We start from the raw sequence: 27,126 nt of genomic DNA on the forward strand, positions 1-27,126 counted from the left end.
TCTCTGTTGCTGTAAAAAATAAAAAATAAAAATAAAAAAATAAAAGAGCAGAGGTGCCTGACCAGGGGGTGGTGCAGTGGATGGAGCATCAGACTGGGATGCGGAGGACCCAGGTTCAAAACCCCGAGGTCGCCGGCTTGAGCGCGGTCTCATCTGGTTTGAGCAAGGCTCACCAGCTTGAGCCTAAGGCCGCTGGCTTAAGCCCGTTGACTTGATCAAGAGATGACTTGCGCCCTGGCTGGTTGGCTCAGCGGTAGAGCGTCGGCCTGGCGTGCGGGGGACCCGGGTTCGATTCCCGGCCAGGGCACATAGGAGAAGCGCCCATTTGCTTCTCCACCCCCCTCCCCTCCTTCCTCTCTGTCTCTCTTCCCCTCCTGCAGCAGAGGCTCCATTGGAGCAAAGATGGCCCGGGCGCTGGGGATGGCTCCTTGGCCTCTGCCCCAGGCACTGAAGTGGCTCTGGTCGCAACAGAGCGATGGCCTGGAGGGGCAGAGCATCGCCACCTGGTGGGCGTGCCGGGTGGATCCCGCTCGGGCGCATGCGGGAGTCTGTCTGTCTCTCCCCGTTTCCAGCTTCAGAAAAATACAAAAAAAAAAAAAAAAAAGAGAGAGATGACTTGCTCTGCTGTAGCCTCCTGGTCAAGGCACATATGAGAAAGCAATCAATGAACAACTAAGGTGTTGCAATGAAGAATTGATGCTTCTAATCTTTTTCCTTTCCTGTCTGTCTGTCCCTATCGGGCCCTCTCTGTGACTCTCTTTGTCTCTGTCAAAAAAAATAAAAGAGTAGAGGTATGTTATTCTATTTTATTATGCATATTTAAAACTGTCTAAGCCATTCATCTTTTATGGAAGGAGCTAAGAAATCAAGAAAAGGTTGAGGCTGGGAAGGGCAGGCAGCAATGTTAAAACTGGGAAAGATCTTTCCAGTCTACCTGAATCATTACCAGCTAGAAGCAGCGGTCATTGGGACTTGGACATGAGCTGCAAAGTATAGAATGGTGACAACAATTCCAGTGCCATGCGGACTTTTCCTGGATGTGGACTTTCCTGGACTCCTGCTTCCTGTGACAGCTCCTAACAGACTGAACTGTGGTTGGGTTGCATTTTTCAGGGATTTGGCATGGTGATGGGGCCAACTTGGACTTGGTGAACATGTTAAGGACACTACTCTTTCATGGATTCTTGCTGTATTGGCCAAGAGTTTGCTTAAAGGCTTTTAATCACTGTAAAAAAAAAAATAGAAGACTGGATAAAGAAGATGGGGCACATATACACCATGGTATACTATTCAGCTAGAGGAAATGATGACATCGGATCACTTACAGCAGAATGGTGGAATCTTGATAACAGTATGCAGAGTGAAATAAGTGAATCAGAAAAAAAAAAAGAACTGCAGGATTCCATACATTGGTGGGACATAAAAACGAGACTAAGAGACATGGACAGGCATGGGGTGGTTACGGGGGGTGGGGGGAGGGGAGGAGGGAGAGGGGGAGGGGGAGGGGGAGGAGGAGGGGTACAAAGAAAACTGGATAGAGGGTGACTGAGGACGATCACTCTTTGGGTGATGGGTATGCAACAGAACTAAATGACAAGATAACCTGGAAATGTTTTCTTTGAATATATGTACCCTGATTTATTGATGTCACCCCATTATAATAAAAATTTATTTATAAAAACAAAAACAAAACAAAAAAAAAAAACTGGGAAAGATCAAGAACAATGATGTGTCATTAGAGACCAAAACTAAGGTCATCCATACCCTCATATTCTCAATTACTGTATTATGTACAAATATGAGCCTGACCAGGCGGTGGCGCAGTGGATAGAGTGTCGGACTGGGATGCAGAGGACCCAGGTTCGAGACCCCCGAGGTCGCCGGCTTGAGCACGGGCTCATCTGGTTTGAGCAAAATTCCACCAGCTTGAGCCTAAGGTCGCTGGCTCCAGCAAGGGGTTGCTCGGTCTGCTGAAGGCCTGCGGTCAAGGCACATATATGAGAGGGCAATCAATGAACTACTAAGGTGTTGTAATGCGCAGTGAAAGACTGAAGATTGATGCTTCTCATCTCTCTGTTCCTGTCTCTCTGTCCCTGTCTGTCCCTCTCTCTGACTCACTCTCTGTCTCTGTAAAGAATAGGGAAAGATTAAAAAAAAATGTGAAAGTTGAACAGTAAAGAACTCAAAAAGGAAAAAAGAAATTGATCTATTTAAAACTGGGTGTTGAAGGAGAGCCCCATGGATACCCTGGACCCCCAGAAAGATGACCAAGAGGGTCCTAGAGCAAATGAAGACTGAAATAATAATAAATGACCAAACTGTTCTACTTTGGGCACATCATGAGAAGGCAGGGTTCCTTGGAAAGGAAAATACTGTTAGGAAAAATAGAAGGCAGCAGGAAAAGAGGAAGAACAGATAGGAGATGGACTGACTCCACAAAAGAAGCCAGAGGCGTGAGTCTTCTGCAGCTGACCTGGGCTGCTCAGGACAGACACAATGAACATCACTCATTCAAGAAGTCACCAGGAGTTGAAACTCACTCAACATCAGGGTAACACACACAAACACGAGATAAATATTTTTAAAGAGCACAAACACATTTAAAAATCAGCAAATACAAACTGCCATTAAGTATGAACAGGATGCAAATTACACTAAAAAATCAATACCCTTCCATCACAAGCCTTTACACTTTTTTTTTTTTGTATTTTTCTGAAGCTGGAAACGGGGAGGCAGTCAGACAGACTCCCGCGTGCACCCGACCGGGATCCACCCGGCATGTCCACCAAGGGGCGATGCTCTGCCCATCTGGGGCGTCGCTCTGTTGCATCCAGAGCCATTCTAGCGCCTGAGGCAGAGGCCATGGAGCCATCCTCAGAGCCCGGGCCAACTTTGCTCCAAAGGAGCCTTGGCTGCGGGAGGGGAAGAGAGAGACAAAGGGGAAGGAGAGGGGGAGGGGTGGAGAAGCAAATGGGCGCCTCTCCTGTGTGCCCTGGCCAGGAATCGAACCCAGGACTTCCGCACGCCAGGCCGACGCTCTACCACTGAGCCAACCGGCCAGGGCCGCCTTTCCACATTTTAACAACAGCAACAACAACAAAAAACCGGGGATGTGAGGGAGGATATGGAAAAAAAAAAAGTCAACCACTTGGTTCTAAGAACTTGACCACACCTCTATAATACCAAAAAGGAAATGAACAACAATGTTTACCTTTTATTCACTAAAAGCAGCTAGAATTGATAGCATCTAATCTATCTAGTTCTGCTACAAAGACCAATAACTGAATTTGGCATAGTGACTAAACAATTCTATATCAATCTTTTAAATAAAATGGATCCTGCTTGAAAATTTTTCTCAAGGTAATACAAATAAAATTACAAATGAAAGTGGTTGTTCCATTTCTCTTTAGATGATTTATCCTTTGAGGGAACAAAAACCATATCAGATTGTGAGATTTATTTTATTATCCACAAACAAAAGAAAGTACTTTTAACAGCATCCAAGTATTATACAGTTGGTAGTTACAACTATCCATAAAAGTTTTAAGCACAGCGATATAGAAGTTAATTATTTCTGACTAAAATTTGAGCATTCCCCCCCCAAATTTGTTAAATTTCTGCCATAAATGACTTGAACTTCTGGACTTTTTTTTTTTTTCTGAAGCTGGAAACGGGGAGAGACAGTCAGACAGACTCCCGCATGCGCCTGACCGGGATCCACCCGGCATGCCCACCAGGGGCGAAGCCCTGCCCACCAGGGGGCGATGCTCTGCCCCTCCAGGGGCCTTGCTCTGCGCAACCAGAGCCACTCTAGCGCCTGGGGCAGAGGCCAAGGAGCCATCCCCAGCGCCCGGGCCATCTTTGCTCCAATGGAGCCTTGGCTGCGGGAGGAGAAGAGAGAGACAGAGAGGAAGGAGGGGGTGGGGGTGGAGAAGCAAATGGGCGCTTCTCCTATGTGCCCTGGCCGGGAATCGAACCCGGGTCCCCCGCACGCCAGGCCGACGCTCTACCGCTGAGCCAACCAGCCAGGGCGAACTTCTGGACTTTGAGGCTAACATATGATAGTAACTCGAGGTACTTAAAATTTTTTTAAGTTTCCATATGACTCTTCAAATAATTAAACCAGAGGATGTCAAAATTATAAGGTTTGAAAAAGCTGCTGGTCAAACTTTTGAATCATTTCAAGTGGTTTACTACATTCTGGTTGAGACTAACTCTTTGAAAGGTTACTGCTATGACTTGGGGGAAAACATTTTCTTTTTTGAACTATTTTTCAGCAATTATATTAATAAAATATCAATTCTCCAAATGACACAAAGGGCTTAGACTATTTTAGTATGTTAAATATATGTTCTATATTAGTAAACCTTATCTGGGTATCTTGACTTAAAGGTACTTTCCAACATAGCTTTTTAAAAAGAACTCTAAGCTGCTGACTAAGTTCTATGTTAAACTGGAAAACTGTTTGTTTTAAAGAATAATTCAGGAGAGAATATATTCCCTTTACATTTTCACACGATTTTACTCATCCACCAAGACATAAAGCGAATAATATCATTTTTATACAATTACTGACAACATGCATCAAAATCAAAGTATTCTTACTCTGTCTATATGTAATAAACTCAAGGTGTACTACTAACAGAAGATACACTTCTACAATAGAATTTGCTACATGACATTTGCTCCTTAAGGAACTAAGCAAAAGCATAAAATTGGCCCTCTCTTCAATAAATGAAGCTGAAATAAAATGTAAATTTGACACTTAAACAATAAAAGCAAAGCAGAAATACTTGGTGGTATTGTTCTTTCTCCCCCTACTAAGGCAGTTATTTTTGTCACCCTTTCTAAAAGACACAGTAATATTCCTATCGAATGCCATGCTAATCTATCAATTTACTAAATTTAAATGAGAATGCTCTCAAAAAAGCTACATATTGTATATTTCCACTTATATGAAACCTGTAGAGACAGAAAGATCAGACATTGCCATGGCTGGAGGAGGGAAGAATGAAGGGTGACTGCTAATGGATATGGCATCTTTTTTAGTGTGATGAAACCACAGAAATGTACACTTTAAATGGGTGAACTGTAAGGTATATAAATTATAGCTTTTAAAAAATGCTCCAGCCTGACCAGGCGGTGGCGCAGTGGATGGAGTGTCAGACTGGGATGCGGAAGACCCAGGTTCGAGACCCCGAGGTCGCCAGCTTGAGCGTGGGCTCATCTGGTTTGAGCAAAAATTCACCAGCTTGGACCCAAGGTCGCTGGCTCTAGCAAGGGGTTACTCGGTCTGCTGAAGGCCCGCAGTCAAGGCACATATGGGAAAGCAATCAATGAACAACTAAGGTGTCGCAATGCGCAACAAAAAAACTGATTGATGTTTCTCATCTCTCCGTTCCTGTCTGTCTGTCCCTGTCTATCCCTTACTCTGACTCTCTCTCTGTCTCTGTAAAAAAAAAAAAAATGCTCCAAAAGAAATCAAGACATTTACATATGTTTCTCAACAATAAAGTGTACACTATCCATTAAAAAATTACTGGTTTGCACACATTAAATGAGCTAAAAATAAAAAATCTTTATATTTATAAAGTTCCGGTAATTAAAATATGAAGTACTGGTAAAGGCAAAGACAATAAAACACAGAAGACCCTAGACATAGATCAAACATATGGGAATTTAGCCCATAACAGAAGCACTACAGACTAGCGAGAAAAGGACAAAAGATTCACAAAACAGCACTAGGAAAATGGCTTATCAATATAGGGAAAAAAATTTGATCCTCACCATATAATATACCAAATTCCAGTTGGCTTAAAGACCAAATATGAAAAAAAAATTTAATTTTTTTTTAAAATATTTTATTTATTGATTTTTTAGAGAGAGAGGAGTGAGAGAGAGACAGAGAGAGAGAGAAGGGGGAGGAGCAGGAAGCTTCGACTCCCATATGTGCCTTGACCGGGCAAGCCCAAGGTTTCGAACCAGCGACCTCAGTGTTCCAGGTCGACACTTTATCCCACTGCGCCACCACAGGTCAGGCTTTAATTTTAATAAAAGACAAAAACATAAAACAAGAGATCTTTATGAACTCAAGGTGGGGAAGGATTTCTTAAACAATACATAGAGTACAACACAAAGGAAATAATTAACAAATTCAACAACATTAATTTTTAAACTGTATGCCAAAGACAACACAAACAAATGAAAAAAACAAAGGCACCAGACTAGGAGAGGATAAATGCAATGCATAAAACAAAGCCAAGCTCTACCCCACAGCATTCTTGCAAATGTTCCCAATTTGTACCGTTCTTTGGTTTTGCGTATCATTTCTCATCTGGATAACAGAAACAGCTTCTAAGCTGTCCTGCCTGTTTTGTTTCCAAAGTTGTCCACCTCCAATCTGCTCTCTAGAGTAGTCACAATACTTAAAAGAAGAACTGAACTCCCTCCCCACATACAAATTTAATAACTTCCCATGGCCAAAATCAGAAGACCTTTCTTAATTTGGCCCCTGCCTGTTTGTTCTGCTTCCTCTCCTGCAGCTTCAACTTTCCCACCTTACTCTCCACCAATTTCCTCTCATCAACCACTCATCCTTTAAGATTCTATTCAGATGTGTTAAAAACTTTTCCAGATTGTCCCTCACATACCACACACCCTCTGAAGCCAGGTCAAGTACCCTCTTTTGCTGCCATAGCATTCTACCTATATTCTACCATAGCACTTAATACACTGTAGAGGGCTGTCTTGACTAAAGAAAGGGTATGCGTGCGTGTAAGTGAACATGATCTTAAAACATTTGAATAAGAAGTAATAGTAAAATACTTTATTACATCAATTCTGGATACCAGCTGCTGTCTGTTAATTGCCCTCTGTAGGCTGAGACAATGTTGGGCCGAGGTTCATGCCAGCTCCTCCTTCCTTCCCATTCTGCTGCTGCTACAATGGGAAGGAGACCAAGAGTTACAGCCAGGTTGTCCCCACTTCAACCTACACAGACTTCTCTAATAAAACAAATATTTATTGAACACCTACTATTCTTCTTCTTCTTTTTTAACAGCTACTATTTACCAGACACTGAGCTAAGCACTAAAGTTATAGGGATGACAATTTAGACTTGGTTCCTACAGTCATATTTACATTATCACTGGAAACAGGAAAGTAATAAAGGAAAAATCCAGATGAGGCTCAGAAACTGCTCCTGGAAAGGTTCATTTATTCATTTCTTAACAAATGCCTGTGTTAGGTTTAGTCCTGAGGACTAGAGATAAACAATGAGCAAGACACAAGCTCTGCTGACAGAAAGGGACAAGTGCCCTGAATGACAACGGAACACACGGAGCTGAGAAGCTAGGGGATCTAAAAACAGAGAGGATGCAGGGGAGCTCAGACAGTACCAGGCTTAGAAAACAAAAGGGTTCCAACCTGTGGGCAGGGACAGGAGCTCCTTCCCTACATCAATCTAAAAGGGTTTTCAGTTCCACTAAAAACTTTCTTGGCTTCTTAATATCACAGCTTCCAAATGATCTAGATTATTAGAAAGGCCTTTCTTGATATGTGACCAAAGCCAATGACAGGTATTTAATGAAAGCTCATTCAGGAAAATATTAACAACTTCAATGTTAGAGAATATGGAAAGACTGGAAGTTTATTTTGAGGGCATGGGTCTACTTCATCTCTGAATCCTCAGGCCAGCTACAATGTCTGGCACATTATCAATAAACAGGTCAATTGTAAAAACAGGAGCACTACAGTTATTAAGGAGGCCATATGACTGAATTAACAATTGAAATATTTTAATGTGAACTAATAACCATTAAGTAATTAGTATCATTGAAATCACACAGGCTGTTTGTTAACACCATGTATTTAGAACTGACTATACAGATTTGCTCTTTCCTTCCTAAGAAAGGTCAAGAATAAAGCTAGAAAGTATCTGCACTATGATCATGTATATCACAACACAAAACCAAACTAGCAGAAGAAAGATCAGGTAGCTCAGGAGAAGGCAAGCTTCCTCAGAGCTCAGGGACAGGTAAATAAACCAATCACAATTTTCTATGACAATGTTTCATGTAAAGGCAGTAATAAACTTATTGGCCAAGTAAAAAAAAGGGGGGGTCCTTTTATTACTAAAATACTAGTGTATTTAATATTTTCCCATTTCTAACACCAAACTTTCTGAGTCATATGGATTTGTGGGTGATTTTCACAAAAATATGTGCGGGGAATGGGGGGGGATTTGCAGTGGTCAAAATAGCACTATAAGAACCATTTTTCAGCCGGACCAGACAGTGGCGCAGTGGATAGAGCATCGAACTGGGATGCGGAGGACCCAGGTTTGAGATCCCAAGGTCGCCAACTTGAGCACAGGCTCACCAGCTTCAACCCAAGGTCACTGGCTTGAGCAAGGGGTTACTTGCTATGCCATAGACCCCGGTCAAGGCACATATGAGAAAGCAATCAATGAACAACTAAGATACCGCAACCAAGAATTGATGCTTCTCATCTCTTTCCCTTCCTGTCTGTCTGTCCTTATTTGTCCCTCTCTCCAAGTTTCTGTTTCTGTCAAAAAAAAAATTTTTTTTCAAACTGTTCATTTAAACATATAATAGCCACAGTTTAAAAAGAAAAGGCTCTCATCAGCATGCAAAATAATTATATTAAGCCAATATTTTTTCTAATGAATAACTCAGTGGAAATTTATTTTATAAAGGTAAAAATTATGTGTAAATTCCCTAAATAAAAAGGTTTTTGCTCACAACATAAAACATTATCTAACTATTTAAAGATATGTATAGCAATAGGTAAATGAAAATAAAATTCGTTCTACTTACCATGTTGGCATTTCAAAATCAGAATTAAATCACTAATTTCTATAAGAAATATTTACTATAAGAAAATATTTGGCCCTTGGCTGTATAGCTTGGTGGGTTAGAGCAGTGGTCCTCAACCTTTTTTGGGCCACAGACCGGTTTAATGTCAGAAAATATTTTCACGGACCAGCCTTTAGGGTGGGACGGATAAATTGTATCATGTGACCGAGACAAGCATCAAGAATGAATCTTAGACTGATGTAACAGAAGGAATATGGTCATTTTTTTAAAATAAAACATTGTTCAGACTTAAATATAAATAAAACGAAAATAATGTAAGTTATTTATTATATCTCTGCAAACCGGTACCAAATGGCCCACGGACCGGTACTGGTCCACGGCCCAGGGGTTGGGGACCACTGGGTTAGAGCATGGTCCCGAAGTACAGAGAATGCAGGTTCAATTCCCGGTCAGGACATACAGGAATAACTAGATGTTCTTGTCTCTCCTCCCCCCTTCTTCTCTCGCTAAAATCAATAAATAAAAAATTAAAAAAAAATGATCTCCAACTACTCTCAGGTAATTCAAACCAATTATCAGCCAAATACTGCTTTTGTCAGTTCAAGTGACTGTGTCCACCACACTGGGAACTGAGGACTTGGCAGTTCTCGCTGTTCCAACCAATGGCATACAAATGACTGAGTAAATTCCTTAACTTCTAAGAAGTTAGGAAATGAAGGTAAATACTCAAAAACTGACCATGAATAATATTTTCTCACACTTTTGTCCATTTTGACTACTCTACTGCATTTTACATGGATAGTTAGTACATATGGGTATGTATGAACAAGTTTGTTTTTAAAATAAGAGTTCCTGGTGAAACATTTCTATATAAAATCATAACTAGTCACCTTAAATTACCCACACCAACACCACCAAGTAAATAATTCTCTAAATAAATAATAAAAAACCGAGTCTCACCTTTCCTATTCCCAGACACCAAGTGGCATGTTACTCCAGATATAGATCTTACTCCTCACAGAATCCTTTTTTTCATTTGTTTTGTTTGTGGCATAGTTCATTACTGAACACCAACTATGTACCAGACCCTGTTCTAGGTCCTGAGAAATCAAAGGAAAGAGATTCTGGTCTCATGAACAAGAAAATTTCAGATAGTGTTAAGCTAATAAAACAGAGTAATATGATACAGTGACTGGCGAGCTAGACTGCTATAAAAAATATTAATGGAATCAAAACCAGGAATTAGTCACATAGAGATATTGGAGCAAAAGAAGTAAAGAAATAATCATCAGGCATATCTTTTATATCCTATCTAGTTCTGTTTGTTTCAGAGGCTTTGAAGTACGGCTACAGTAAAAAGATTTGAAGAATAGTTTACTCAAGCATTCCATATAATATAAAAAGCTTAAACTTTAAATATTATTTAACCATAACTATATACTTCAAAATACTACTGATATGAAAACATATTGTTGGTCAGTAGATTAGTTGTTAACTACATTGATTAAAAGAATTAAAAAAATACTTTAGCTTTCAAATAACTATCACTAAGTTGTTTCATATCAATGGATTTATTTGCTAAGATACTAAGCATTTTGGAAAAGTGAGATTTTAAAAACTCAAACCCACAAAAACATACAAATACAGTAATCACAACAGCAATGAATGTAAAAATGTCTACTTCTACTTAATTCTTTTCCTTCACTGAGAATATCTAAATCTGTCCTAGCTATGCACAGCTATTTAATTTTAAACAAACCAGAATTAAGTAAGCTGAAAAATTTAGTCCTCAGGTATACAAGCCTCATTTTAAGCGCGCAATATCCACATGTGGCTAATGACTACCATTGGACAGCACAGGTATTTCCATCCTCATGGAAAATTCTATTGGACAATGCTGCTGTAAATTATTTTTCAGCCCTGGCTGGATAGCTCAGTTGGTTGGTTAGAGCATCATCCCAGAGTTCAGAGGCTGCTGGTTCGATCACTGGTCAGGTACATACAGGAACAGATCAATGTTCCGGTCTATCTCCTGCTCTCTCCCTTCCTCTCTCTAAAATCAATAAAATAAATATTTTAAAAATATATTTTTTTATATTTGACCAAAGAAAAACATCCCCAAAAAGCTTATAAAAATAAAGTTATCATAAACTTTTAATCTTTTTTTTTTAAGTGAGAGGAGAGAGAGACTGCCACATCCGCCCCGACCAGAATCCAAACGGCGACCCAGTCTGCAGCCAGTATTCAAATCAGCTGAGCTATCCTCAGCACCCACAGTCAGATCAATATGCTAGAATAATGCACACTCAGATAAACCAGGGGACAAGCAAAGGGGCTTGAAATCATGAAACTTGAGCTTCAGTTCTGATTCTAACTCTAACTACATGAATTTTGAACAGCTATTAAAAAAAAATTGAACAGCTATATCTTTAGGCTTTTCTTTATATCCCATAATGTAGGTTAAATCAGGTGATCCAGATAACCTGAAATGACCCCCAAAAATGGAAGAATGGTCTGTGATTCATCCTACTTATTAATACATAAATATATGGTTTGGCTTTTCACTCTGACACAAATATATACGGTTAAAAAATTAATTTCAATATTTCATCTATCATAACATTATTAAAGATGTTCATTATTCGAAATAGCAAGCAATTATGATGAATTTTACAACCAACACCGCTTTATATAAATAAAATTTTAGGGGGTAAAATCAGCATGATCACCATATTTCTTTCTACAAAATTCTCTAATAATCAAGGTGTGTTAGAGAAGTATACACTGCCTTTTAATTTTTATTTTAAATTTTTGCCCCGGTCTGCCAGAAATTTCGTGCCAGTGCACAAAAGAATTAACCACCATGATGTTATATGAAGATTATAGATTCAATGATCTTAGTCAAATTCACTTATTCTCAGGGTGACTTCTGCATATGCTCAGGATAATTCTATTTTCATCAGTCCTCAAGTGTAAAAAGGTTGAAAACCACTGGGTTAAAGCATCATCCTGATATGCAGAATTTGTGGGTTTGATCCTGTCAGGGATCATATGGGAACAGATTGATATTTCTGTCTTCCTCTTCCCCTTCCTCTCTCTCTAAAATCAATAAAATTAAAAAAAAAATTTTTTGAGCGATACTATTTGTTTTTTCCTTAGTGAGTAAAAGACAGAGACAGACAGGTCTAGACGTACAGAGAGCAAGGGAACAAAATGAGAAGCATCAACTCATAGTTGTGGCACTTCAGTTCTTTGACTGCTTTCTCATATGTGCCTCAATGGGGGTGGGGGTGGGGGTAGAAAGGGGTGGGGGAGGGCCGCCAGGCCCTCCAATCAAGCCAGCAACCTTGGGCTCAAGCCAGAGACCATGGGGTTATATCTATGATCCCACACACAAGCTGGTGAGTCCACGGCTCAAGCCAGAGACTTCAAGGTCTGGGTCCTCAGCATGCCAGGACGGCACTCTATCTACTGTGCCACTGCCTGGTCAGGCATAGCAACACTAGTTTTAAAAGCATAACTACTACTCCAGAATCTGCTTACCTCTAGTGTTGTCACCCCAAATATTTGCTGAAACTTTCACTTAAAATTTTTCGACTAAAAAATTTTTTTTCGTCTACTAAAAATGTGTTAAGAGAAAGAATTGTCAAGGACATTAAAATATATTAGGAAGTGACTTGCATGAAGTGAAATACAATTATTCCTGTCACTAAATATAATTACAAGTTTCACTTGACTATGAATCCATTAAGCTACACAACATTGTAGGGTGCTTTATCATTCTTATTTTTTCCTGATTGAACCACATTACTATTGAACTGCCTTGTATCAACACAAAACTTACTAGTAAAACACCCTATTTTCCTTATTTGGTCTAACCTCAACTGTCTTGACTTTATCCTTGACCGCACCCATCCACAATAGACTTGAGGAAAATTTACCTTGCTTTACAATCCCTTAATCAAGGGTACTGGTTCACACTGAAAATCACTACAAACTAAGTACCTTGTATCAGTCATAGTGTTCCATGCGCTATGAAATCCAGTAAACCAACAAGTTCACCCACATATTTTCCTACCTCTTTCCCCAACAAACTTAAATTATAACAAAATGGTTTCTCAGTGTGGTTCTTAAAGTTTTCTAAATGTTCAAATTTTACTTTCTCCTCCCTTGTATTCATTCACCATAGCAAGAAATAAAGAAAACGTTCTGCAGGAGTGATACATGGTTTTTAAAGCACTAAGCAATTTATCATAATATCTAAGATAATATATACCTTTTATCCTTCCTTTAAAGACCCACTCTTTTTTTGGTTCATCAGGTTTAGCATTTTAGCATTTTAGGTTCAACACTTCGTTTTCAAAATAAGCAATAAAAGAACATAAGTAACTTCAACCATAACTTAAAATTTACATATCCCCCATTTGCTTAATTAAAACACTAAGTGTTGATGAAGCTATAGTCATCATGCTGTTGTTATAGCAACAGTGCAAGTAAATTTGGACTGGAAAGTTAACTTCATGTTCATACCTGTACTGGCACGAATTTTCTTACCAACTGAGAAACGCCCACATAACCCATGCAAACATTCTGATCAAGAATCAGTTAACTTTCAACTTTTAACTTCTAGGAAAGTGAGTTTAGGCCAACTAAAAATTAGTTCATTTTGCATGCGTTATTTTTCTTATATTAAAAAAAAGTCATTTATTATCAGCTATATGCCTAGTAACACTTCTAATTTGGAGCCCTAGAGCTCCAGAAAGTAGCCATTATCATCTCTACTTCAGAGGTAAGAACAGTGACTGAGCTTGGTGGTGAGAGCTACAGTAGGAACAGGAACTCAGATCTCCTTGGCTCTTGCCCTACACTCCACTGACCACTGAGTTTAAAAAAATAAAATAAAAGGATGTTTTGTTAAATGGCTTAAAGCAAATAGAACTGCCAGGGTGAAGGTCAGTCAGAGCAAAGCAAACCTCTCTTACAAAAGAAAACAAGCCCTGGCCAGATAGCTCAGTTGGTTAGAACATTGTCCCAATGTGCGAAGGTTGCTGGTTCCATCCTCGGTCAGGACACAAACAGGAGCAGATCGATGTTCCTGTCTCTCCTTCTCTTTCTCTCTCCTTTCCTCTCCTTATAAAATAAAGAACCAAGATCCTTTAAAAAAAGAAAGAAAGAAAGAAGGAAGGAGCCCTGGCTGGCTGGCTCAGTGGTAGAGCGTCGGCCCAGCATGTGGAAGTCCCAGGTTCGCTTCCCAGCCAGAGCACACAGGAAAAGCGCTCATCTGCTTCTCCACCCCTCCCCCTCTCCTTCCTCTCTGTCTCTCTCTTCCCCTCCTGCAGCCAAAGCTCCATTGGAACAAAGTTGGCCTGGGCACTGAGGACGGCTCCATGGCCTCCACCTCAGGCACTAGAATGGCTCCAGCAGAAACAGAGCATCGCCCCTGGTGGGCATGCCGAGTGGATCCCGGTCGTGCACATGCGGCAGTCTGTCTGACTGCCTCTCGGCTTCTAACTTCAGAAAAATAGAAAAAAAAAGAAAAAAAAAAAAAAAGGGAGGGAGGGAGAGGGGGAGAGGGAGGGAGGAAAGGAGAGAGAGAGGGAAGAAAAAAATAAAGAAAACCATAATTTCAAAATGGTGACAAGTTTGCAACAGTTAATTATATAGGCCTAGGTCCTGGCCAATTAGCTCAGTCAGAGCATCACCTAGAAATGTCAAGGTTGCAGGTTTCATCCTCGGTCAAGGTACATATGGGAACCAACCATTGAATGCTCAACTAAGTAGAACAGTGGTAGTCAACCTGGTCCCTACCGCCCACTAGTGGGCGTTCTAGCTTTCATGGTAGGCGGTAGTGGAGCAACCAAAGTATAAATAAAAAGATAGATTTAACTATAGTAAGTTGTTTTATAAAGATTTATTCTGCCAAACTTAGCAAAAATCCAACATAAAGTACTTGGTAAGTAATTATTATTATATGCTTTAACTTGCTGTAACTCTGCTTTATAAATTTTATAAAGTTACTTCCCTACTTTATAGGGAAGTACAGTGGTACCAGTGGGCGGTTAGAAAATTTTACTACTAACAGAGATACAAAAGTGGGCGGTAGGTATAAAAAGGTTGACTACCCCTGAAGCAGAATAATAAATGAATGCTTCTCTCTCGACCCCCCCCCTTCCTCTCTCTCTCTAAAACAATCAAAACCAAAACAAAACAAAACAAGAGATGCAATACTGTCTTGGCTATCGCCAAAAGGCCACTACGCAAGTCTCCATATAAAACTTCTTAATTTTCTTCATCTCAAATCAATTTGATAAACTAATTTTTTTTTATGCACAAAATCCCAGGAAGCCACACATTTCTTTCTTTCTTTCTTTTTTAATTCATTTTAGAGAGGAGAGGGAGAGACAGAGAGAGAAGGGGAGGAGGAGCTGGAAGCATCAACTCCCATATGTGCCTTGACCAGGCAAGCCCAGGGTTTCCAACCGGTGACCTCAGCATTTCCAGGTCCACACTTTATCCACTGCGCCACCACAGGTCAGGCACATTTCTTAAGTTTAAAACATCTACTTAAATATTTCAGGAACCCTGTATATAAGTTACACCGAAATAAGAAAAAGCAGGTCCGATGGCAAAAAATACTCTATCCTTACATTAAAAATTAATATTTAATTATCTGTCAAAGTAAGAATAATGCAGGCTAAAAAAGGTCAAAAGCCCTGGCTGGATGATAGCTCGATTGGTTAGAGCAGTGGTCCCCAACCCCAAGACCGGTACTGGTCCGTGGGCCATTTGGTACCGGTCCACAGAGAAAGAATAACTAACTTACATTATTTCCGTTTTATTTATATTTAAGTTTGAACAGTGTTTTATTTTTACAAAATGACCAGATTCCCTCTGTTACATCCGTCTAAGACTAACTCTTGACACTTGTCTCGGTCACGTGATACATTTATCCATCCCACCCTAAAGGCTGGTTCGTGAAAATATTTTGACATTAAATCAGTCTGTGGCCCAAAAAAGGTTAGGGACTACTGGGTTAGAGCACCGTCCCGAAGCACAGAGGTTTGATTCCTGGTCAGGGCACATACAGGAACACAATATTCCAGTCTCTTTTTCCTTCCCCTCTTGCTGAAATCAATAAATAAAAATTTTTTAAAAAGAGAGAATGTCAAGAAACACACACCCATATATATTTAATCATCTAAAAAGTAATCAGACTGAAATCTGAAAATCTTATGCTGCTTAGCATGACAGTCTATTTAGCCAGGGAGTTCCTGAAATCTCAATTTCCATCTTTAAATTAGGTTAAATAATTCTTGTGCTTTCACTTCATGTTTAAAAGGAAAAATGCTGAATTATTGTGTGGGGATTCTAGCAACATTTCAGATAGTATAATATAAATGTGAGGTATTAGGGAATAATATATTTCTGTGGTTAAAAATGGAAACTGTATGAATATTAAAATTCATTTTCTTATTCACTTTCTCCTCAATATAGCCTACCTCTAGAAGAAAAAGGGAACCTAATAAGAAAAGTTATCATTGTAGATGAGTCAACAATGACACAGATCCACATTTAAATTTTATAATAAGCCAAAAACCCACTTTCAAAGAGGTTTTCAAATTCAAAATCTTGTCAATAAATAGATGTACTTTAAGAGTAACAACACACATCTATCTAGTAAAAAACTGAAATTCTCTAATTCATAAAATTTAAAATATGCTTTTAACTTTTTTTCATGCCACACTATAGAGGCACTACACAAAACAATTGTTTAAAAGTACTTATTAAGTACTTAAGAAGATAAACAATAAAAACCAAAACCTGTAAGCTTTAAAAAAGTAGTCAAAGGCCTGACCAGGTGGTGGTGCAGTGGATAGAGCGTCAAACTGGGATGCAGAGGACCCAGGTTCAAGACCCCGAGGTCGCCAGCTTGAGCGCAGGCTCATCTGGTTTGAGCAAAAACCCACCAGCTTGAACCCAAGGTCGCTGGCTCCAGCAAGGGGTTACTCGGTCTGCTGAAGGCCCGCAGTCAAGGCAAATATGAGAAATCAATCAATGAACAACTAAGGTGTTGCAACGGGCAATGAAAAACTAATGATTGATGCTTCTCATCTCTCTCTGTTCCTGTCTGTCCCTATCTATCCCTCTCTCTGACTCACTCTCTGTCTCTGTAAAAAATTAATTAATTAATTTAAAAAAAAGTAGTCAAAGTATAATCAATTTCTTAAATATACCATAATTAATATTTATTAAAAGATTAGCTTGCAGAAATAAAGCTCATTCATTTAAAACTCAAATGCTGGACATGTTTAATAACAAAGGAATAAATCATCTTAATTGTTCTTTCAAATATAATTGACTCTACTTTTCTTAAAGTAAAACTAAAAACAGCATTGCATCAAGAAGTAGATTATAGAAATATAAAATTCTAAACCTTTTTAAATCTTTAATAATTTTAATATGTGAAGTGTCTAAAACAGACTATCTTTTTGTTTTAAAAGAACCAAATAAATAAGTATCCATGGTTATTTATTTTCTAGATAATCAACAGTGCCTGCTAAGATTTCTTTAACTTGTTTTCAATGAATATTTTTAGTTCATTTAAAAAAATTTACCAGTGTTCAATTTTCTTTCCAAGTTGTTTTCCAGGACCATAACGGACCTCTTATTTTTTCATTTCATTGCTATCTTATTTTATTGATAATTTTTTTTTTTTTTACAGCGACAGAGAGTCAGAGAGAGGGATAGACAGAGACAGACAGACAGGAACGGAGAGATGAGAAGCATCAATCATTAGTTTTTCGTTGCGTGTTGCAACACCTTAGCTGTTCACTGATTGCTTTCTCATATATGCCTTGACCGCGGGCCTTCAGCAGACGGAGTAACCCCTTGCTGGAGCCAGTGACCTTTGGGCTTAAGCCAGTGAGCTTTTGCTCCAACCAGATGAGCCTGTGCTCAAGTTGGAGACCTCGGGGTCTCGAACCTGGGTCTTCCGAAGCCCAGTCCGACGCTCTATCCACTGTGCCACCGCCTGGTCAGGCTTTATTGATAATTTTAATAAAATAGAAAAAATTCTGCCCCAAACCATTTCGTTACACAAAACACAAACTTCAGGACACTTGGACATGACCCTCACACATAAGCTATACATAAAACAGTGGACAAGATATAAAAAAATAGAAGCATGATCCTTTGCCTCAGTGCAACTTAATCCTCTTGCATTCATTATACTAAATGTGCCTAATCTTGGCAATTCTCCCTCAATTTGTGCTTTCCCAGAAAGCTCAAATACTTTCATAATAATGAAGTAATGTGTTGTGGTGTAAAGAGGCAGGTAACAGGTTGTTGCCAAAGTTTCAGTTTTCTCTCTTGTATATTAAAGTGTTTTCTATTTAAATAGGATGTTAGGATCTTACTTCAGGACCTGCTCTATTACTTAAAATATCAAAAACTGTTAACAACCAAATGTGAAACAAGATTCCAAATAATGGAATACTATATGACCCTTAAAAAGAGCTGTAGATACCTAAGTGTTCGTTTAAATGGATGACCCAGACAACCTGTTAAAAATACAAAATGCAGATGGTATAGCCCAATCATTATGCATTTTAAGACAGAAATACATATATGTACAAAAATGTTCTACGATACAAAAGAAACTTCAAATGGTCACCAGTGGGTTACCACCAAAGTATGGTGGTAACTTTTTTTAAACCTCTTAGCCTTTTATATTTGGGGGAAAATTTAAATAATGAATATATATTACTATTATTTTTTAAAGATTTTATTTATTGATATTAGAGAGAGGAGAAGGGGGGGAGCAGGAAGCATCAACTCCTAGTAGCTGCTTCTCACATGTGCCCTGACCAGGCAAGGCCAGGGACCGGCAACCTCAGCATTTCATCCAGGTCAATGCTTTATCCGCTGTGCCACCACTGGTCAGGTGAACATGTATTATTTTAATAAATTAAAAAAACAACTATAAGGTCTGCTGATTCAGGTTCCATAATTAGAAAAAACCTGGGTTTAAATATTGGCTTTGCCATTTACCATCTGTGAGATGTTATTAGGCCACTTTACCTCAATTTTCACGTCTGCAAAAAGTTTATAGTACTAACCTCACACAACTCTCTGGAAGGTAAAAGAAAATCATGCATTTAAGGCCCCTAGCATAGCACATGGTAAGACGACAACTAATAGCAGCTATAACTATGATTATTATGAATGTTATTATAAACTCCACAAACTGAAGAGTATTTAGAATCAGATTGATAATTCATTCAAAGATGACCAATCTCAAAGACAACCAATTTCCTTTATCCAAAACTCATTTAGTCAGGTCTGCATAATAGATAATTATTGACTTTAGGTTTTAAAAAAATTTCTCACAGGTAGCAGGTGGGCTAATGGATATGGTAATCAGTGCAAAGTCTGAGTTTTAATTATTTTACTAGAAGAGCCTTCTTCATTATATGGATACATACTACCCAAGGAGCCAGAGTACTCATGACAATTGGACAAGGGACCCTGAACTTCACAAAATACCGAATACATAGGAATATGCTTTTTTTTTAAGTAATTCAAGCTGCCAACATGAGTTTTTTTTTTAATATACAACTTCTCATTTTCCTGAAATTTTATGGCACTTATAGTGCACATAATTATGATGTAATCACAAATAACATATCAAACAAGTGGAGATATAAAAATATAACCTCCATACAAATAAATTCCAAAAAAGCTTACTAAATGGCTTTTTGAGTGGAACTTTTCCTCACAAAATTTTCAAAAATTCAGGATGAATATTATTAAATCAAAGTACTCTAAACTGTTAATCTGGCCTACATACTTAAAAGCACTCTCACAAATTACCAGTCTAACGATATTCAATTTAATTTTTCAAAAAGACCAAGAACATATCCTAAACTTCTATGTAACAACTAAAAAAATGTTGCATTAAGGTAGATTAAATCAACATGTAGTACAACTGGTTTGGGTCCATCATATTTTAACAAGCCTTCCTGGTATTACAGAACAGTTTCAATATCAATACGATGGATTCAAGTTTAAATTACAATTATAAAACAAGAGATCATACATACATTTAATCCTTTTCAATATAAAAATAAAAGGTTTCACTTAATTTAGCTACTGTAAATTTGTCAGGATTTAAACTTTTAGAATAGTAACTATTTCTTATCACACAGATAGTTATATTTGAATACACTAAGGAATTACTATAGCTTTCCTGAGTGACCTGAAGTTCCCACCAAAAATATTGGCACCTCAGTGAGGGTCTGAGAGCGGCATGCCTATTTCTTAGATTGTTGCAGTATGCTGAACTGGCATTGGAAGATTGTACCGAGCTAGCTCCGTGAAAGCAAAGGGAAGGCAGAGCTATCAGAAACACCATTTTAAAATACTACACACATTTCTAATTTTCTAACATTCAAAATACAGCAAGCAGATAATCTACGACAAGCAGATCTTCCTACCCTTCTCACCCCCACACGATGCTCTGCCAAGAGCACAAGCCCAAGTAAAATAACCGATGCAATTTCCTTGTTTACTTAAAGAATTGCAGAAAACATGTTGACTGCTTCCCAGGCCTCTGAAACAAATGAATATTTAAAAGACTTTTCGTGGTCATGTTTGAAATGAGAGTAGAAATGATTCCTTCAGCTGGTAAAAATATAGTCTTAACTTTATAAAAAGGGTTAAATTTTACACTGCAGTTCATTAGCATGTCTTGTTTGGAACCAGAAGGAAGAGAGGAAGAGGGGGCAGCAAAACACAAGATGGAAAACATCACTACCTCCTTGGTGGTTATGAATGATTTTAAATGACCTCAAGATGTAAGGCAAGAGTTCATGAATAGAAAGGGGGTTAACCATCTGAAATGGCCCCTTCCAGATTCATACCGGTATCAGAGAGAAGGAATTTATTTACACTGCAGTGCCTGGCAGCAAACATGGCTGCCCCTGCCCCCTTTAAATCTGAAATCTTCACTCCCTTACCAAAACCATCAAATTATGGCCATATGTCTCCCTGTCTTGCTACAACACTAACACTTCTCCTCCCTCAAAAGGGTAAAACCCACACCTCCCCATTTCACAGCAATCACAACACCATAACCACTTGCTTCTCTATTCTCCAGCCTTAAAAAAGGTACTGAAAACGTACAAATATAGGAACAAAAGGCTTTCCTTCCTAACACTTTAATAACCCCCTTTCCTTTCTTTTCCTCCCACTCTGTGCTGTCTGCTCGCTGGTTACCATCATTTTCAACATTCAGTTAATTTCCTTGCCTATCCCAATACTAGGTCTTCCAGTTTCCTGAGTCTATTCCTATCTTCCTTTTGCATCCTGTCTCAAATCGTTTCTCCTCCCTTTACCTAATCCACCTTTTCCTCCACTTCATTCAGTCGTTTCTCCCTTGATGCCCGTTTCTCCATCAAATTCTATCTCCTTCCCCCAGACTTCTAAGTTCCCACCCTCCACTCCAAACCTCCCTATTTCTCAGTCCACCCAGGTCTCCAAACCTAACTCTGCTTCTCTTTCCCTGCCCCTCCCCCGTTCCATCTTAATCCCCGCCCCCATCCCACCTCTACGTACTCCCAATTCCCAGCTCAGCGCCACTCCATCTCTTATCCCAATCCCACCTCCCCTGCCCCACCTCCCAATCCCCTTCATACACCCCACCTTGCCATCTGTTCCTCCTTCTAGGGTCCCCTCGAACCCTTGCAGGCCACTCGCCTGTCCCCGCATCCCAGTTAGGGTCTCTCTCCCTACCCTGGTCCCATCCCTAGGTCTCTCCCTCCTCGGCGCTTCCCATACACATACACACAATCACGCACTCATACGAACCCTTGCAGGCCACTCGCCTGTCCTCGCATCCCGGTTAGGGTCTCTCTCCCTACCCTGGTCCCATCCCTAGGTCTCTCCCTCCTCGGCGCTTCCCATACACATACACATACACATACACATACACACAAACACGCACGCATACACTTTACCTTCAGTTTGTTCCATTCTAACCCCCCGGCCGTGTCAGTACGATCACTGGAGAGACACGGAGGCCCGGAGTGGGGCTCGGGTGCGGGCAGCCGCCGGGGCTGCGGGGGGAGGAGACGGAACCAAGCTAGGCCGCATGAAATCCCCGGGCTAGATTTCCCTCGCGCCAGATGCCTCTGCCATGGCGGCGGGCGCAGAAGAGGGCCACGGCCGGGCCCGGCGCGGAGCGGAGCGGAGCGGAGAGGAGGAAGGCTGCGGGAGGTGGGGAACGCAGGGGAGGTGGAGGGATGGGGCTCGCCGCGCAGCCGCTGCTACCAGAAAGGAGCCTGTGGCTGGCGGCCGGACCGGGGCAGCGGGGTCCGCCCGGCTCCAGTCGGCTTTCGCACGCCTCTCCGCGGCGACCAGTGGACAGTTCCCCGCGGCCTCCGCCTCGATCCTGGCCGTCGCTGCCACTGCCGCTGCCGCCGCCGCCCGCTCCCGCCGCCGCCACCGACGCCGCGCACAAAGCCCCCCCCCTCCCCCCGCCCGACTCTCGGAGCGCCGCCGCCGTCGCCGCCGCCGCCAAATCTTCAGCCGCTTATTGGCTGCCGGCCGCAGCGCCTACCGGGAAATGCAGTCTCGGGCTTGGGGCGCGGGGGGGCGAAAGAAGGAAGAGGCTCGTCGGCGGGGCGGGAAGGAGGGGCCGGAGCGAAAACCAGAAATGTGAGCAACCCGAGGGAGTCCAGACGAGAAGTGAGACCGCAGGCGATAAAGGCAGAGGGGCAAGAAGGACAGATGCGAAGGAGAGTCTAAACGAAACTGGAAGATAGGGACGACAGGTTAAAAAGGTTGGGCCTGTGAGCTAAAACTATGTCCTTGCGTATCACATGTTAAATAACAGCACACTTATTAAACACTGTACGGTCCACCTCAGAGCGGCGCTGCCATACAATCCCTAGATGTTAGAAATAACTACTAACGGGCGCCCGGTTAAGACGACCGGGAAAGAGAACAATTTATGTGCCTCCTCAGCTATCTCCTGTCCGACAGCTGTCAGAGAAGCGCTGCGTATTCCACCTGGATCTGCGTCTGGACACCACGCCAGCAATTTCAGACTTGATCCTCGGGGGCAGTCCCTCTTTCAGCCATGCCTGTTTCAGCCGGATGCCCCCCCCCCCCCCCCTTCCCCTGCAAGAATTAGAAGGCCTTGGCGGCATCTCAACCTCCGTGGGGAAGTGCCGACCTCTCTAGCAGCCACCCGGGCCCACACGCCTTCTTCCTGCTCGCACTGCGGGCCCGGAGGCTTATGGGTAACTAGAAGGACGTAAGCGCCGACTGCACCCCAGACCCCGAGGGACCCGGAGGGCTCTGTGCCCATCACGTGCCTGGGCCTTTTGCTGCTCCCTGCCAGGCCTTCCTTTCCAGGGATGTGAGGGCATTTGTCCTAGGCAGAGTTCACGCAAGAATGAAAAGAGGAAGACGGAATCAAAATTCTTTGTAACCCTCTATCTCTCCCCATCCTAGGAAATTTATGTTTAACAATGGAAGGTCGTGGGTGGGTAGGTAGGGGTGACACAGTGAACTGTTCTTGCAGGAGTGTGCAGATTTGATGATATTTCCTGGGGACTGTTGAAAATGACTGGAACGTTGCAGGCAGCAATCAGATAAGGAAACCGAAACTGCTCTCTGTTCTGAGAATAATAAACCCATGTCGCTACTAGATATACTCTTCATAAACTTTATAGTGCTGATCTATTTTGTAGCGTTACAAGAAATTCCTAGACTCTTTAAATACCACTTAAATAAGAAATGAAAAGATTCCTACAGCCCTGGCTGGATAGCTCCCACTGTTAGAGTGGCACACTGAAGCACAAAGGTTGCTGGTTCGATTCCTGATCAGGGCACATACAGGATCAGATCAATCTTCTTGTCTCTCTCTCTCTCTCTCCTCTTTCCTTTCTCTCTAAAATCAATTAAAAAAAAGATTCCGCCTGGCCTGTGGTGGCGCAGTGGATAAAGCGTCGACCTGGAAATGCTGAGGTCACCGGTTTGAAACCCTGGGCTTGCCTGGTCAGGGCACATATAGGAGTTGATGCTTCCAGCTCCTCCCCCCTGTCCCCCTGTCTCTCTCTTCTCTCTCTCTCTCTCTCTCTCTCTCTCTCTCTCAAATGAATAAATAAATAAAAAAAAAAGATTTGTTAAAAAAAAAGATTCCTACAGATCAATCATTTTAGTTTTTTTAAAACATAACTTGATAATGCAAAAGATGATATTCAGAATTAAGCAGTCCCATTACTATTTAATCATTAAATATTTCTAAAACTATGCTTGTGTAGTGTCTATGCTTTGTGTAGTGACACAAGTTAAAGGAATCAATAAGATCACTTTTTTTTAAGTGAAAGGAGGGGAGATAGATTCCCACATGCACCCAGACCGCCCCAACCAGGATCCACTCGGCAACCCTGTCTTGGGCCTATGCTCAAATCAACCCAGCTATCCTCAGAGCCTGAGGTGGACACTGGGACTAACCGAGTCCCTTACTGCAAGAGGGGAAGAGAGAGAAAAAGGGAGAAGGGAAGAGAAGGAGATGATCGTTTCTCTTCTGTGCCCTGACAGAGGATTGAACCCAGGATGTCCACACGCAGGGGTGACATGCTATCCACTGAGCCAACAGGCCAGGGCAAAACACTTTTATTTTAAATGCCTAAATGCCTTTTTGGAACACAGACTGCCAAAGGGGGCCACCTGAGCTTATTTTAGTTTGACTCTATTTCCTGGGAAGAAAGGTTAAATTATCTTTTCTCTTTTTTCCCTATTATTCTTTGTCCCTTCACCTTCTTTTCCACCTTCCCTCATTTTGCTGATAAATTGTTGCCTTGACCGGACACCTGGATTTTTCCCTTGAGGAGAATCTGGTTGTCCCTGGGGATTTTATTTTGCTTTTCTTCTAAAACTATGCAGACAAGAGTTTAAAATTAGAGTTATGTGAAGTAGCCCTGCTCTGGTAGCTCAGTTGGTTAAGTATAATCCCAATTAGCCAATGCTGTAGGTTTGATCCCCAGTCAAGGCTCATACAAGAATCAACCAATGAATGCATGAATAAGTAGAACAGTAATCAATGTTTCTTTCTGTCCCTTCCTCTCTCTCTCTCAAATAAAAAAATTAAAAAAAAGTTTTGTGAGCCCTGGCCAGTTAGCTCAGTTGGTTAGAGAGTTGTCCTGAAACACCGAGGTTGCAGGTTTGATCCCAGGTCAGGGCACATATGGAAAGTGACCAATGAATGCACAGGTAGGTAGAACAACAAATGAGTGTTTCTCTCTCTGTCTCTCTAAAAAAAGAAAAAAATGTTATGTGAAGTAGATGCATAGTCTCTTCCTGAAAAACATTAGAAAATACATTGTTAATAATATTTGATCGGGAGCTACATTGGCGGAAATGGCCACTAAAAATAACTACATTTTGCCTGACCAGATGGTGGCACAGTGGATAGAGCGTTGGACTGGGATGCGGAGGACCCAGGTTCGAGACCCCGAGGTCTCAAGTTTGAGTGCGGGCTCATCTAGTTTGAGAAAGCTCACCAGCTTGAGCCCAGGGTCGCTGGCTTTAGCAAGAAATCACTTCCTCTGCTATAGCCCCCCACCCCGCCCCCCAGTCAAAGCACATATGAGAAAGCAATCAATGAACAACTAAGGAGCTGAAACGAAGAATTGATGCTTCTCATCTCTCTCCCTTTCTGTCTGTCCCTATCTGTCCCTCTGACTTTCTCTGTCTCTGTCACAAAAAAACTACATTTTTGCTGTAGCCCCCCAGTCAAGGCACATATGAGAAAGCAATCAATGAACAACTAAGGAGCTGAAACGAAGAATTGATGCTTCTCATCTCTCTCCCTTTCTTTCTGTCGGTCCCTATCTGTCCCTCTGACTCTCTCTGTCTCTGTCACAAAAAAACTACATTTTTAGCATCTAACATCTGAGGTTCAGAACCTCTCTCTTCAGAGAAGAAAAAGCATGAGCAAACAGACCACTAAGACGGCAATTAAACAACCAGGGCCAGAGTTGGAGAGAAGAAAAAATTTTTCTTGTTTCTCTTTTGAAGATTGTAACTAAAAACTCCTTATGTTATAAAACACTTATTCTGAAAGTCAAAAGTTCCCAGTCCCAATAACAGGAAAAGGCAGACATTGCTTTGAACAAATGAATTTTAATAAGAAAGATTCTTTTTTCTTTACTGAGACAGAGCGAGAGTCAGAGAGAGAGACAGACTGACAGGAACACAGAGAGATGAGAAGCATCAATCATCAGTTTTTTGTTGCGACACCTTAGTTGTTCATTGATTGCTTTTTCATATGTGCCTTGACTGTGGGCCTTCAGCAGACCGAGTAACCCCTTGCTCAAGCCAGCGACCTTGGGTCCAAGCTGGTAAGCTTTGCTCAAACCAGATGAGCCATGCTCAAGCTGGCGACCTCAGGGTCTCAAACCTGGGTCCTCCACATCCCAGGCCTACGCTCTATCCACTGCGCCACCACCTGGTCAGGTTAAGAAAGATTCTTAACTCTTCTCTTTTCAGATTAGGCTTGCTAACATATGGACATGGTAGAAAATCTAGTTCCATCTTTCAAATAGTGATCTTGGTATCATTCATCCGGTTTATGAATACTTAATGATTTTCACTGTGCTTGGTTGTAAGTGAATACAATGCACGAATAAGAATATTTCTTGGTATAAAATATATAAAATGTCTCCCAAGGAACTAAGAGGAAAATATTTGCATCCTATGATCTTTTCTATAAAACTATGGGTATATATGGTAGTGCAGTGATTAATTTATGAAATTAATGTGAAAATTATGCCCTATCCTTTAAGAGCTTAAAATTTACCGTCGGCAATTTTCAGGAAAAGAAATAAAAGGTTAAAGGACCAAAGCATTGTAGATCTTGTTAATTCTTGTCAATACAGAACGTGAAGTGAAACCTTTACGTGGAGAGTTGGGCATCAGACATGCACAAAGGGCCCCCTAGTGGCCAACATGAAAAGTTTTGCCAAGTTAACAGTTGAGCCATGTAAATTACTAGATGAAAAATGTTTTGCGGATTAAAAGCAGTCTGCATTAAAAAAAAATCAAAACTGAAATTTAACACCGCCATCTTTCATTCTTACAAATGTGCAGCCCAGATGATAAAGTCTGTGATTAGCTAACATGTTAAGAGAAATTTTCTCCATGAGAAAGCTATTCCTTGCTGTCTGATGTTAGTCAAAGTGAGCAACCAAAATGTTTTTTCTTCCTCCTAGAGGTATAT

General features: G+C 40.9%; 1 protein-coding gene across 7 annotated transcripts in view; it reads right to left on the reverse strand.

The window, feature by feature from the left end:
- NSD3 (nuclear receptor binding SET domain protein 3) overlaps positions 1 to 22,981 on the reverse strand; it is a 143,526-nt gene extending 120,545 nt beyond the window's left edge. For 3 of the 7 annotated variants that reach the window (XM_066380356.1, XM_066380350.1, XM_066380357.1), the window contains exon 1: positions 21,854 to 22,371. The gene's annotated coding sequence lies outside the window, so the exon portion shown is untranslated. Of the gene's footprint in view, positions 1 to 6,833; positions 6,940 to 9,797; positions 9,938 to 21,853; positions 22,372 to 22,907 lie in introns of those variants that run through there. The other 4 variants (XM_066380351.1, XM_066380352.1, XM_066380353.1 and 1 more) reach the window with 4 other exon arrangements.
- Positions 22,982 to 27,126: the final 4,145 nt, after the last annotated feature.

Source organism: Saccopteryx leptura, chromosome 4 (genome assembly GCF_036850995.1).
Source record: "Saccopteryx leptura isolate mSacLep1 chromosome 4, mSacLep1_pri_phased_curated, whole genome shotgun sequence".
Classification (NCBI taxonomy): domain Eukaryota; kingdom Metazoa; phylum Chordata; class Mammalia; order Chiroptera; family Emballonuridae; genus Saccopteryx; species Saccopteryx leptura.